The sequence below is a fragment of the Furipterus horrens genome, unplaced genomic scaffold (assembly GCF_987537825.1).
Source record: "Furipterus horrens unplaced genomic scaffold, mFurHor1.1.pri manual_scaffold_17, whole genome shotgun sequence".
NCBI classification, from domain to species: Eukaryota; Metazoa; Chordata; class Mammalia; order Chiroptera; family Furipteridae; genus Furipterus; species Furipterus horrens.
The window spans coordinates 118428938-118444171 of record NW_028327187.1 but is presented as its reverse complement, the minus strand read 5'-3'; the positions used below and the strand labels follow the sequence as shown (position 1 = coordinate 118444171).

At 56.1% G+C, this 15234-nt stretch overlaps 1 long non-coding RNA gene across 1 annotated transcript; it reads left to right on the top strand.

Annotated features, from left to right (window-relative positions):
* The first annotated feature begins 337 nt into the window (after nt 1-337).
* LOC149991916 (uncharacterized) lies at nt 338-15233 on the top strand. The gene is made up of 4 exons (XR_016508620.1): nt 338-483; nt 12919-12945; nt 13984-14028; nt 15188-15233. It is a non-coding gene; the product is annotated as an uncharacterized LOC149991916 (long non-coding RNA).
* The last annotated feature ends 1 nt before the right edge of the window (nt 15234 follows it).

Genomic DNA, 15234 nt, shown 5'->3' with positions numbered 1-15234 from the left:
TCCCCACAGTTTCCAGACAAGGGAGGGCGTTTCACTGTGTTACTTAGAGACACCGTTCTGGGGGGGGGGTCCCCATTAAACAGAGGTAGAAGAGGATTTCATTTGCCCCCTTGGGGTTCCCGTTAAGAGTGCGTAGGGGGTCCCCATCGTTTCCCAGGGAGGCACGGGGCTCTTTTCCCCAGTCTAGGCCGCCCCGAGGAACCCTAACCAGGACCTGTCAGCTCCGCGCCCTCCACCAGGCGGTTGGGTGGGCACGGGCGGGGCGAGCGCGGGTCTGGGCGGGGTGACAGCGCCTCGCCCCTGTTCCCACTCCCGCGCCGGCTCCGCCCCGGCGTGGCGGTTAGGGGGGTGGGTCTGGCCACGGCCGCCGGCGAGCGCCACTCCCGGGACCGTCCTTGCGCCGCAGCGGGCGCACCATGGCACGCCGGGCTCTTGTCGCGCTGCTGCTACTCGGCCTGCTGAACACGCTGGTGTCCGCCCAGGGTGAGCGTGCGGCAGGGCCCCGGGGGCGGGGTGGGGCGCCCCGGCAGGGCCGCGGGCGCACGGAGTGGGAAGGGGCGCATGGAGGGGGCGCAGCGGGGACACCCGGACTCTCCACGCCGGGCGGGACACACGCTGCCCGCGGGTGGCCAACGCCCCAAGGAGGCGGCTGGCCGCTGGGTTTCCTCCAACTTTCTTCCTGGGCCACTTGGGACGCACTCGGAGGAGCAACCTCAGCCTTGTTTTTCTGAAACCGCCAACTCTGAAAAATCTCAGGGGCTTGAGGGAGCGGAGACGTTCGGGTTCCCCACCCGAGGGGCAGCCTCCATTCCCGGGGCCCGCCCTTGCGCCCCCACACGGGCTGGGCTCCCCAGCGCACTCCTTTGTTCTGGGGCGCGGAGGCAGCTCGGAGCCACGCCCTGCGTCCCGGGCCTAAATTTGGAGCGGCTGTGCTGGGGGGGCGGGGAGGGAGACCGGAGACACTCGGGGCCTTGGGCAAGTCCAAAAGCCCGCACTGTGTGTAGGCCTCGGGGACTTGAGCGCTCGCTGGGCGCCCGGCCTGGAGCACACGCTGCGCGAAGATAGAACTGTGTTCTCACCAGATAGTCGTGGTGTCGTGGGAGAGGGTCCCGGAAGCCCGGAGAGAGTTCCCCTCCCGGGAGCGCGCACGCTTGTCCCGGCCTGTGCCCTGCCTGTGCCCGGCCTGCGCTTTCCTTTCTGCGCCCCCCGCACTGCGCCCCTCCACCTCCTTTTAAAAGGAAAGTTGGGAATCCCTCCGGGACATGCCATTTTATCCGTTGGATCCCTAACGGTGCGTTATTTTGCCCTCTGCCCCTGTTAACGCGGCCACACTTGTAAGGGGCCCGGCAGGCGGGCTGTGCAGTTTCAACCCCGGTCTGATGGGCACGGGACATATTTTTGGAACCAGAAATAGGCCGGGAAGCCAGAGAAGAGCTCTTTGGTGATTTTGGAGGAAAGGAAGCCTGATCTATGGGGGTGGGGGTGGGGAGCGTCTCCCTGCTTCTCTGTTGCCTTCCAGAATGTTCTAGGGTTTTGTTTTTTTTTCCTGTTCTTTTCCGTGTGTGTGTGTGTGTGTGTGTGTGTGTGTGTGGTATTTGTTCCAGTCACACCAGCTCCCCCAAAGTTCCCAAATGATCCTTCCCGCTACTTGATTATGGGTTCCTCATGCACTTTTTTTTCTTTTTTCTGAGCACCTCTTATGGGCCCACCTCCAGGGAAGTGGGTGAGCAGTGGCCCTGGGGGGAGGGGGGCGGAGAACTATCGGAACAGGTGAGTGGCACCCGGGGACCCAAGAATGGGTGTAAAGTGGTCAGTATCCGCCAGGGAGACTGTCTCCGGCTGTGGGTTTCCGGGCAGTCTGGGATGGCACGTCAGGGCCGCCTTCTTGTCTTTGGGCCCCCAAATGAGTCCGTGTGAAGTTTTTAGGGGGAAAAAAAGAAACCCACAGCGCTGTTCGCCTGGGGTTGTCTGCTTGGCAACGGGACGTTGGCTGATGCTTTTCGGAAGCTGTTGCTGACCTGGTGGCAGGGGAGCGTGGGGACAGGGACGTGACGGGAGCCAGCCGGCCCCCCAAAAGCGGAGAAATGTGGGTGTAGTAGCCGCTGGCTTCCCTGAGGCCCCCTCCCGGCCCCCACCGTCAGGTTTGGGGACAAGAACAGGGAGTTTGGAAGAAGCAGATAGATTTTATCGGAACAGTCTCTTTGTGGCTTGGCTTCCATTCTGGCCACGAAGGTCCCCTGTGGCTGGGACAAGTGCCCACCTTGCGGCTCGTAGCACCAGCGCGACTTCAGAGTCTTTGGGCCCCAGGGCTCTGCCTTCCCAGGTTTCCTCAGACATTTCTGCAGGACCAGGTGAGAGGTGGGGACGGACAGGCCAGAGAAGGAAAAAAATGGAGACATTTTTCTTTGGCCTAGCCGGGCAGGGCGTGGTCTGGGGGGTGCAGACCCGGGAGGCTGCTTCATGCCCTCAGTGCCCAGGACGCCCCGCATCTGAGAGTCCTCACGCCCCAGATGCCTGCGTGGGCAGGGCGGGAAACTCTGCGCTTTGGGGGACAGGCTGCTGGTCATCAGGGTGACCTCAGGGGTGATGGGTGTGAAATGGGTCCCCGGGAGGCCGCATGCAGGACCCACGCACCCTCATCCCCAGATCAGTTCAGGGTCTCCAACGCCCACCTGTGCCAATGTCCTGCGGTCAGCACGAGGTCTCCCGGGGTCCCCGCTGTCCCTGTGCAATAAGCGTCATTGGACTTCACCCCGTAGGTGCGTGCTTCCACCTTCCCAGCGGGAAAAAGGCGTCCCTTGTCCCCTCTGCCTGATGGGCTCAGATACAACCTAATTGCGTTTCATGGACTACGTCCTGCTTCCTCTTGGAACGGTGCTCCCAGACATGGTGTGTGCATCTCAGGCCGTTCCTCAATGTCATTTCAAGGGAGGGGGATGCGCGCGGCAGACTGTCCCTTAGGAAAGAGGGCCGCATGCCGTCATGGCGGCGTTTCAGGGCGCTCCTGGCAGACGAACGGACCCCCTCGGGGACCGCCTGGCAGTCTTCCCCCTCCACATTTTCTGGTCACGATGAATCTGTTTGAGGGGAAAAGGGTCCCCTGCGGCGCCAAGTGGCGTGGAGAGAAGTCTCTCGCGTCTCTGGAGGCTGGAAGTGACTGGATATTCTGGGTCTGCGTGGCCTTGTTCAGCCCCCCCAGATGGTCGAGCAGTGTGCAGGCCCGGGCCTCATGCGTTCCCCCGCTGTGCTGACATTGGGGCGTCGCTCCCCAGGGAATCCGCAGAGCCTGTCTTGGGATCCACTTTGCCAGATCCTGTGGTTGGATCAGGGCATGTGTGTGCATACAGACGAATCTCCCAGGTTCCTTTTTTTGTGTGTGTATGCGGGGTGAGGGACTGACATACTGGTTTAGAAACTATTTCCTATGGAAATGGGGATTTCCTCAGCCCCCAAGAACAAGACAGACCCACGGCAGCAGAATACCTTGTATACATCCCGGGCGAGCGCGTGGCCGAGGAGGAAGGCGGCCCCGTTCCCGTAGGCTTTTCCACGCGCCACAGACACCACCCCCTCAGCCCACGTTTTAACAGAGGCCCCGTAGCCGTTGAAGGAGGCCCAGACATGTCAGCTTCTTGCACAGATGACCGGTCAGCCCCCCGGCCCGTGAGGCTGGCGTCCTGCCCTTCTCTCTCGGGTGAAAGGTGCTAACTAATCAAATTCCTCTGCGTATTTACCTGATTGATAGTATCTTCCACGGTCCTGCCCAGGGCTTCCCTTTCTTGAAATTCCTGTTCTTATTCTCGGTCTAGTTTTGTTTCAGTTTTTGGCTTCACCAGCTTTGGGAGAGGAACATCTGGGTGTGTTTCAGCTTTTTCTTCAAATGACTCAGGGCTCCCGCCATCCCTCATGTGGTCTCGCTAGTCACCCCGTGTTTTGTTTTTATTAAATCCCCTGCACAGGAAGCAACAGACTTCCTTTGAGTCACCCCAGAAGTAGAGGCGAGGGTGCCAACTGGACTTTTTCAAGCAGCACGCGGAGGCTCACGGAGCGGCCATGAATGCCGCGTGGGGTCACTGGCGTGGAAGAGGACACGTGGGCAGATGAGGGCGGGCACACGGGCCAGCAGGTTCTTCCCGGGCCCTGCTCAGCGGGTATCGGCCGGGCTCGGCTCCCGCTCCGTCTCTCGGGGGGCTCCCCAAACATCATCTGAAGCCCTTGCAGCGACGTGGCTCTCTCCGCGCTCACATTTTGGGTAGAATCCCTCTGTTTTGGGGAAAGGCCTTCACGTGGCAGCTTTTCAAAGAGCAGCGTCATTGCTCCAAGGCTGCTTTTGAAAGAAAAAGGATTCGTTTTCATTGGGGGGTTGGCGGGCGGTGGGGACAAGCTTTCTGAAGGGCCCGAGATGCCGTAACTCATCTCCCGAGTCAGTGTGGTCAGAGCTCCTGCTGCTTCTGTCGGTCTCTGCGGCACCAGGGCCGCCCCGTCCGTGTCCGGGACGCAGGCCAGACGAGGCGCACGTTTCCGCGGGAACGCACGGCCCCCGAGTTGTCTGTGGACGGAGAGTAAATAGGTTACGCTGCCTTGGGGGGCATGGAGATTTTCTAAGCCCTGCAAGCAGCCGGGTCCTGCCAGTCAGCCCCGGCTTTGGTTGGCTCTCGTCTTGTGCAGGAAGACATGGGTGCTGTTCACGGTGTGAGTGCAAGGGGGGCCGTTTGTCACGGACTCAGCAGAAAGTGGACCTCACCCCGGGGAGGGACTCGGTGAGGAGAGTTGTTAGGTGACTGACAGACAGCCGTGGCCGTCGTCGGTAAGGAGGGGTCGGGCTGGGTCCCAGAGTGAGCAAGGACGGCTAAGGACGGGTGGCTCACGGGGGCGGGGGCTGCATGGATAGCGAGGGGGCCTGTCCTTGTGGAGGGGTGCACTTAAGGACCACGGCCAGGCTGGAGGGAGGCAGCACACAGTGGACCTGATAGAGCGTGCGTGGATGGAAAGACGAGTGACTGGATGGATGGAAGCAAGGATGGACGGACGGATGGACAGATGGATGGACGGATGGATGGACGGACGGATGGATGGATGGATGGGTGGATGGATGGATGGACAAATGGATGGATGGGTGGATGGGTGGATGGATGATGGATGGACAGATGGATGGACGAATGGATGGATGGACAGATGGATGGATGGATGAACACATCGATGAATAGATGGATGGATGGATGGACATTATAAATGATGGGTGGATGGATGGATGGTGGATGGATGGATGGATGGATGGACATTATACATGATGGATGGATGGATGGACATTATACATGATGGGTGGATGGATGAACAGATGGATGGAAATTATAGATAATAGATGATGGATGGATGGATGGATGGATTGACGGACAGATGTATGGACGAATGGATGGACGAACGGATGGATGGATGGACAGATGGATGGATGGATGAACACATCGATGAATAGATGGATGGATGGATGGACATTATAAATGATGGGTGGATGGATGGATGGTGGATGGATGGATGGACATTATACATGATGGGTGGATGGATGAACAGATGGATGGAAATTATAGATAATAGATGATGGATGGATGGATGGATGGATGGATGAACAGAGGGATGGATGGATGGATGGACATGATAGATTATAGATGGATGGATGGGTGGATAGATATGAGGATGGACTGATGGGTCAGTGCATAGGCATGATAGATGATGGGTGGATGGACAGATGGATAGATGCACATGAGACATGATAGCTGGGCAGGCAGAGGATAGACAGAAGCTGGAGATACAGAGATGGAGCCTACTTTTTATTCATCCATCCATCTGTCCATCTACCCAGGTATCTTTTTTTTCTTTCTTTTTCTTCCCATCTCTCCGTCATCCATCTATCCCCTCTGTGTCCAGAGAGGTCGCTGCCATAGCCCGTCTGAGGTGGTTCCCAGCCGTAGGTGCAGCTCCTCTCCTTGCTGCGAAACCCCCAGCACCTAGACCTCATCCGAGCTCATTGTAAACACAGACCGGAGTGCCGCGGGCCACGCTCTGCATGCTCAGTGACATCAGGAGCGGGCGTGGAGCTGGGGGACAGATCAGGACGTGGGGACAACGAGGGAAAAAGTCACCTCAGCTGCGGTGCGATTGCACCCTGCGCTTTGCTTCCATAGACAGAGCTCCTCCGGGGTCCCACCCCAGTCTGTCTCCGTGGGAGGCTTAGGCAGGCCCCCGCGGATGGATCAGGTCCCTCCAGCTGTACCTGTGCTCTCTCCAGGACACCTCCCCTGCTGCGCCCCTGCGTTTCGTGAGGCAGCCGTCAGCTCAGACTCTCCATCCGGAGAGCTACCTGTCCCCGTTGCCAGCGCCTTTGGAGACTCCCTCTCAGGACGCTTTATGTTTTTCACGCAGAAGATGAAATAGACGGGTAAAGCAACTCCCCACGGCTCAGAGAAGACGCGGGGCTGTGCTCTGGGCGTCACGGGACTCCCTCCCTTCTCTGTTCTCTCCGTCCCGATGCCTGAGCGGTGCTCGCCATGCCAGGCTGCTCACCCACCCTTCAGTGGCTTCCAGAAACCTCGCTTTGGGGGGCCAGCCGTGGCCCCAGAGCACGGTGCCCTCCGGAGCTGGGAGGGGTCCCTCCTGCCGAGGCCCACCCGCATCATCTATGGGCATGGGCGGTGCGCTGCGTCCCCCTCCGGGCTCATGAGAAGCTCACAGAGGCGTTGTCCCGTGTGACAGGGTCCTGAAGCCCGCTGGTTGTTGGCCTCCCCAGGCTGTCCACTTGCGTGGTGTTTCCCTTGGCGGCTGGAATGTTTTCTGTAACTGCGGAGGGCGTGACCGTCTTCCAAAGGGGTCCGCTCGGTTCTGTTATCTTTGCAGAGCCCCCGAATGGGTCTATTCCAGCCCTTGTGTAGGAGAAGTCTGTGAGGCTGCAGCGGCCCCGTGGCCGGCGTGGGGGCCGATGGAGGTGGAAATAAGTCCTGTCAAGGGCAATACCTGGCTGCTAGGCCCCTCGGGCTCAGGCATGGACGGCCGCCTCCGCAGGCAGCCTTAGTTCGCCAGGCGTGCGCCATGCATGGGCGGCTGCCTCTCCCAGCGACGTGGCTCCGCCGGGGAACAGAATGTCACGTGTTTAGGGAAACAACTCCATACAGAAGAGGACTTTCTCAGTCCTAGTAGTGAATGTGTCTGTCACCCATCACCAAGGCGTCTCCAGCTTCTTCTGCGTTCTGCCATCCATCTGTCCATCAGCTCATTCACCCAGCTGTCAATCCATGGATGCATTCACTCAGTCACCACCCATGCATCCATCCGTCCATCCATCCATCCACCATCCATCCATCCATCCATCCATCTCTCCACCCATCCATCCATCCATCCATGTATCCATCCACCATCCATCCATCCATCCATTATCCATTGAACATCCATCCACTCATCCACCCACCTTCCACCATCCACCATCCATCCATCCATCCATCCACCATCCATCCATCCACCCATCCATCCACCCACCCACCCATCCATCCATCCATCCATCCACCATCCATCCATCCACCCATCCATCCACCCACCCATCCATCCATCCGTCCATCCATCCATCTGTCCATTCATCCATCTATCCATCCATCCATCCACCCACCACCCACCACCCATCCATCCATCCATTATCCATCCACCCACCACCCATCCATCCATCCACCCACCACCCATCCATCCACCATTCATCCACCCATCCGTCCATCCGTCCATCCATCCATTTGTCCATTCATCCATCCATCCATCCATCCATCCACCCACCACCCATCCATCCATTCATTCACCCATATCCACCCATGCATCCATGAGGAATGATACAGGCTTCCCAGAGGAGGTGTCATTTTCTCAGGGCTCTGAGGCATAAATAGGAGTTTTCCTGGTCCGTTTGACATTGACGGTCAAGCGGAGGATCCGAGTGAAGACTCAAAGAGGATGAAAGTGCCCAAACTGCTTGCCTCTGAGGGCCTCACCACTCATTCTCAAGACGCTGCGGGGGATGATACGTTTTCTAGTGCCACGCGGGGGGCTGTCTGTTGGGCACCAGAGGAAGTGTGACAATTCCGTTCCGAGGAGGAAAGCCGGGACGCAGCAGGCTTCTGGAAACTGCCCAGTGCCGCAGGGGTGGAGGAGCAGTTGGAGTCTGAGTGTGCCCTTCAGGAGGGCCCCCCAGGGCAGCCAAGCTAGCGACCCCCCCAGAGGTTGTTAACCACGCACGTCTCCGCCTGATTATGAAAGACACAGTAAAACAACGGACAGGACCCTGCCCTCTCCTCTCTGCGCCCTGGCGCTAACGTCCCGCCCTGAAGTCCCCTCAGATCTGGGCTTAGGGCGGCCGCCTGCGTGTGGTTGGAAAACTAAAAATGCAGACTCCTGTGGAAAGCATGCGGTGTCCCCGGGGTTCGTTCCTTCTCCTCCTGGGCCAGCAGAGGATGTTCCGGGGGCCCGGCGCCCGCCACCCGGGTCGTTACGGCCACGCACGCGCGTCCCGGCGTGCCAGACTGTGAGCTCCAGCAGGCGAGCAGGCGGTCTGTGCATGCTCTTCCCTCGGTTTAATAGCGCCGTGGCCTGCATTGTGTGTGTGCGTGTGTGTGCCTGTGTGTGTGTGCTAGAACATTCTTCGTGACGCAGCTTCATCTATGAACCCAGGACTGTACGGCTTCCAAAACCAGCGTGACCCCGAGTCTCAGGCAGAATGGCAGGTGCATGTGCCTAGACAGGACGATTCCAGAAGCTCTTCCAGCACGTCAGGGTGTTGCCCGTATTCGAAAATAAAATAAACTAACACGCCAGCTGCCGGATCTCTTTTCCTCGCTCCTCTCGTCCCCGGGGAACTTGGGGCTCCGCCTCTACCTGTCCTCTCCGGGTGGCCGCTGCGTCTTGTCCTTGTGGCTTTGTGAGCTGTTGGGCAAGGTCTGTTTTTAGGGGGGTTTGGAGGGGCCAGGGTCAGGAGGAAAGGATTCTCTGGATGGGGGGCTGGGGGCAGGGCTGCAGGAGCCGGGAGCAGGTGCGACCGTCCCACCTGGTGCAGGCCTTCGGGACGCTGGCGTGGCAGTGGGGTGAGGGGTGCGCAGTGGGGTGGGGTCTCCCCGTCTCCCATCCTCACTACGGTGCCGAGGGGCTCATCCGATGATCTGGAAGGTCACGGGAACACAGCTGGCCGCCAGGGAACGCCTCCTGTCTCTTCCTCTTGTCACTCTGTCCTTAGTCTGTCCTTCTTGCTGTTCTTGAGACAACCTGAGCGTGGGAGGGACGCGCAGACGGCCTGGTTTCAATTTCCATTCGGATTGCGTTTCTAGCCTTCATTTCTGTTTTATGTAGACGTGCGTTTATTTACGGAATTCTCAGGTTCTGTTTTAAAAGTATATGATTTATACTTTCTGCAATTTATTATTATAGAATGTCATTTATTTCTATTCTAATTTTATGTCTACAATTCATTTGTTTTAACGTATATATTTGTATGTTTCTAACTTATGTATAAATGATAAATTATGCCATTTATCATTACATATCATTTGTTATTATAAACATTCATATTTCACTTCTATATCTATATTTTACATCAGTTTATTTTTATAATTTATAAATCCTCTGTATAAGTAAGTTCAATATTTAGTAATTGCTTTAATTTATTATGCATATATATATATATATTTTTTTTATTTTTTATTTTTATTTTTTACCACAACAAATATTTACTTCTCATAGTGCCCGGACCGGGTATCGAACCTGCAATCCTTTAGTTATGGGACTATGCTCCAACCAACTGAGCCATGCCAGCCCGGGCCTATTTTATTTCTATTTTACTTATTTCCATTTTGGTTTATATATTCACATAATTTACAGATCCTATAGGTAAGCTGCCTAGTTTTTAATTTTTAGAATTTATTATCGGAGCTATATTTCTATTCTAATTTTAGTTCTATAGCTTATTTCAATTTTATTTTTATTTTTTAAAGTATATTTTATTGATTATGTTGTTACAGTTGCCCCCATTTCATTTCCCCTTGCTCCCCTTTGCCTGGTACCCCTGTTCCCTCCAGCAATCCCACCCCCTTAGTTCATGCCCATGGGTCATGCGTGTAAGTTCTTTGGCTTCACCCTTTCCTAGATTATTCTTAACTCCCCCCTGTCTGCTTTGTACCAACCGATTATGCTTCTCAGTCCCTGCACCATGTCCCCATTTCTCCCCCTCCCCCTCCCAGCTGATAACCCTCCAAATGATCCCCATACCTATGATCCTGTTCCTATTCTGGTTTGCTTAGTGGGATTTTGTCATTTTAATGTTCATAGTTTTGATCTTCTTTTTCTTAAGTAAGTCCCTTTGACATTTCATATAATAATGGCTTGGTGATGATGAGCTCCTTTAGCTTTACCTTGTCTGGGAAGCACTTCATCTGCCCTTCCATTCTAAGTGACAGCTTTGCTGGATAGAGTCATCCTGGTTGTAGGTTTTTGCTTTTCATCACCTTGAATCCTTCTTGCCAGTCCCTTCCTGCCTGCAAAGTGTCCTTTGAGAAATCTGATGATTTCAGTTATTTCAATTTGATTTGTTTCTTCTGTCACATGCAAGGTCCCTGTGCAAAGCGTATGACTTGGACCTCTCATTCCTGTGGATATTTTAGGTCCGCTCTGTTTTGAAGGCGTTGTTTGTGTGTTCATCATCGATACTGGGACGTGCTCCGTAGATCAGGGACGCGAGTCTTACAAGTCGTGTTTGTGAACGGGTCTGTGCCCTGCGTTCCCACGTGGGGACGGCGCCCTGGCGGATGCAGGGACCCCGATCCTAGCTTCCCAGGGAGCACGTGTCGTGGTCGGGGCGGGTCTGTCACAGGCGAAGGTGCCCCCTCCTGGCAGCCCCCACACGCAGGGTCTTGGGGACTCGTTCGGGTCTCCCCCCACGGTGGGCTTGTTGGGGTGAGCCCAATAAAAATGACAAGATCGCTGCCGTCGGAAAACACTCAGAAGGGAGAGTGCCTTCCCGGTGACTCACGCGGGCCTCTGGGGGCCGGAGCGGGGCAGCCTCGCCCAGCGTGAGTCACCACCTGCTGTCACAGCTCGGGAGCGGGAGGGGAACTGAAAACCACAGCCTTCCGGGCTTCCGCTCGGGGACCAGAGCAGCGCCTCACGTCTGCCCAGACGCTGCTGCCTTCCCCGTGCCCGGCGGCAGAGACTGGTCCTTGTCCCCGGCCCAGCCCGTTCCTGCCCAGACCCCAGGGGCTGGCCTAGAACGGGCAGTCCACGGGTCCCCGATGGTCCCCTCCATCAGTAGATTAGGAGGCGCACAGGAAGGGTGGCAACCTGCCACGCCCCCGGGTGCCGTCCCTTCACATTTCCCGATGGTGCCTGCGGGGACTTCCCTTTGCACACGGCTGCACACATGTGGGGCAGGACTCTCTCCCTCTTCACGTCCCTCTCGGACCCGCCTGGGGGCCCCCGGCTGGCCTCGGCATCCGGGAGCACTTCCCTGTGGGGTCGGATGGGGGAGGGGACGGTGCCGGGCACCATGGTCCCCAAGCGGAGACTCTGCAGGCGACAGGTGTCGCCGGGCTGTGTGTGGGTGAGAGACGGTGGGTTCAGGGCTCGGACGTCATGCTGAGCGCTGCTGTGGGCACACCTCTGCCCACGCACACACTCACCGTACACACACACACAGGCAGACACGCACGCCTACACCACACACACATTACATGCATGCATGCCTCCATATGCACACAGAAACCACACACACACCCATGCACCAATACACACATACACATGTGCACACACCATATACAGATCTACACACACACCTGCAAGCTACACACACATGTACTGTACACATAGACCACACACACATGTACACACCTACACACACAAATGACACATAAATGCATCTACACACATGCACACAGACCACACACATCTGCACACACCTATACCACACACATATACATGTATGCACACACGGACATCACACGCATGTGTACACGACTACGCACAAATGACACACAGACACATCGGCACACATGCAACACAGACCACACACATCTACACAAACACACACCAAGGAACTACACACACATGCACATGCACATACAAACACACACACTCCATGTAGAGACACATACACACATGCACAGCCCATACACACATCTACACACACGCTTACAAGCAACACAAGCCACAATACATACCCCTGCGCAAATGCACACACCAACCACACCTGCACACACATGCACACACGGGCACATACATGGGGCGTTAGAGACTCACCTTCCTGACACAGCCTTAGAGCCAAACCATCTGCGGGCCCCTGGGGGTGCCCGCCCCCGGCCGGGAGCGCCCGGCCCTGCACGCCGACCCCTCCACCCCCCTCAGTTCCCTTCCGTCCCGTGGGGTTCCCTCAAGCGGCGTCCGTGCGATGGACGGGGCCGTGGCGCGTTTCCCCTTCCTCTGCGATCCTGGGAGATCCCCCAAAACTTTGTACGCGTGTCTCTGCCTGTCTGTTTCCACGAGAAGCGTGCGTGGGCCGTGGCGCTGCAGAGACGCGGCGACCCGCGTGGATCGGAAACCGTTCCGTGGCTGCTTCCAGGGGCCCCGGTTTTAGCATCGTGCACGCACCAGGTGACCACGGTCCGCCCTTTTAGTTTCTACTAAATTCTACGGTCGGCAGTTGTTTGAAACAGAAAGCCACGTGACTTTCAGGCATCGAAGAGACGATTTAGAACGAGAAGACACACCAGAATGCGTTCATGCATTTTCAACACCCGCCGGGTGTCCGGGACGTGACGCAGCCCGGCGCTTGGCTTTGCAGTTTTCTTTGTTTTCCAGTTTACGTTGCTTTTCCTTTGTTCTAACGGGACTCTTTTTTTTTTTTTTTTCTTTTAGACCTCAGTTTAGCGGATGCTCTGGACGGTGAGTAATATTTGTGAACAGCATTTTAAAGGAAAGCGTGTTCCTATTCCAGCGGGAGGCCCCGCGAGGAGATTTAGACGTGTGGCGTGGGGAACACAAGATGCGTGAGAAAAATCCATGTGCCCTCGGGGGGGTAATGTTCGCACCCTTTGGTGGTCATGCCTGGCACAGGGGTGCAGGCAGGAGCCTGAGGAGGCGGGTGGCCAGCGGTGCACACGTCCTGGGCTTGGGTGTCATCTCTGCCTCCGGCTCTGGCCGTCCCTGTGTCTGGAGCTCAAAACACGCTTTGAGAAGTGAGTTTCCAAACCCTTACTTGGAGTTTTATTTTGAAGTCTGTTTTTGTGCAGCGGGAAGAATCGCCATAAGCAACGTGATAGTCCCTGAAATTCTTTGCATTAAAGTCATCAGTCTAGCCCTGGGTGGGTCACGGAGTCGGTTAGAGTGTCATCCCGATGCCCCAAGGTTGTGGGTTCGATCCCCGGGCAGGGCACATGCAAGAAGCAACCAATGACGCGTCCATAGGTGGAAGAACACATCCATGTTTCACGCCCTGTCTGTCCCTCCGTTCCTCTCTCTGTCTCACGTCAATCAATAAAAAGTTTAAACACCTGATCAAGTCCACCCGCACTTTTATCTCTGTGGTCAGGTGGCCTTGTTTCCGGAAAGACCTCGGAAGAGCGGCTTCAGACCTTGGACGTTTTTTAATGAACTTTTCGGATATCTTTAAAATACAAAACGGTTGCTTTTAACGCTCCTGACTTGTGGGAGAAGTTATATTATTGAAAACGATAAACTAGGTGAAGAAGCAGCTATAAGAGTGTTCCGTCTTCCTCAGGATCCCCAATGTGGATATTTTGGGTGGATCCAGGAGGTCTTATCATTCTTGTGTGTTGACTTAATAAAAGGGAGATGTTCAAAATTAAAACAACAAACAAACATGATTGGACCAGAAAAACAAAAAGAAAAAAAGAATCCTCCTTGGCCATTCACTGTTGCCCAGCCGTGCGTTTTACTGACTGAAATGTCTTTTCTTTTTAGACATTCACGAGAAATCCACACCAACCCCCAAAAAACCCAGTTCCGGTAAGAAGCCAATGGTGTTTGCATGCAAAGAGAGGGGGCGCATGCTTGTGTTGCACCCCGGTTTCCCCGAGAGCTGGATGAGACAGACACCCGTATAAAACCCCGTGATTTGGGGGCTCTGGGCTGTTTGAATTGCTTGGGACACCCACGGGTTCCCGCAGGGAAGGGCGGTGACTTTTCAGGGAGACCCGCTGGGTCTTTGGGGCAGCCTTTCCGGTTGTCTTGACGCTCAGAGCATCCTTTCCTCTCCGGCGGGGGGTGGAGGGGCAATCATTTTAGGGGCCGAGACCCCCGTAGACGCCCTGAGAAAATGCCACCTGTCAGCCTCCAGGACGTCAGCACCGCTGCGTTCCTGCTTGCTGACGCTTTCTAGTAAACCTCAGAAATTCGGGATGGAAAGGAGGGTCTCCTTTGGGGGCCTGATGTTATCCAGTTCTTACCTCTTTGATTTTCAGTCATGATAGATCAGTTTCGTTCTGGAGATTCTTGGTAGGAGGTCCTATTTTGGGGGAAGGGTTAGCATGTGTTCGTGCCAAGCCAGGCCCCGGGAGTCTCAGGCCCGCGGACTATCCCGGAGAAGGCGCGCTGAATCAGTCGCTTTGCACGGGAACCCCCTGAGGTTCACGGTCGCTCAGGACGGAGCGTCGGGCGGATCCGAACGCGTCCAAGACGTCGCTGGGATTTGAGAAGAGTTCTTCAAACCAAAGAGTTTTAAAACCCTTTGAAACGATCTTGAATCACCCCGATCCTCATCTGGGAAACCTGGGTCCGCGTGAGCGCTACTTAGGGACCTGGTTGCCCACAGCTGGCCTCCAAATTCTGTCCCTTTGACCACCCGTGAGCTACGTCGCAGGGCGTGTGGCCCGTTTGCGGGCGGGATGGTCACGGACCGGAGAGAGTTCTCTGGGGGCAGAGTTGGAAATGCACCTCCATCCGTGGGGCGCAACCGATCGACCACTTACTAGCTTGTACCCCTTTCTTCTGAGAGACGGGGGATAGGAACCCCGGCTGGGGAAACGGTCTTTCCGCGGACATCCTGGTCCCAGTCAAGTTCAGAAAAGTGTTCTGGGAGGTGGGGGTGCCTCTCTCCCAAGGAGGCCCCTTTCCTTCGCTCTGCACCCCGGAACTCGGTGTCTGACGCTACTGTCCCCCACTCCAGGTGATGACCTCAGTTTAGAAGACGCCCTGGGCGGGGGAGAACACGGT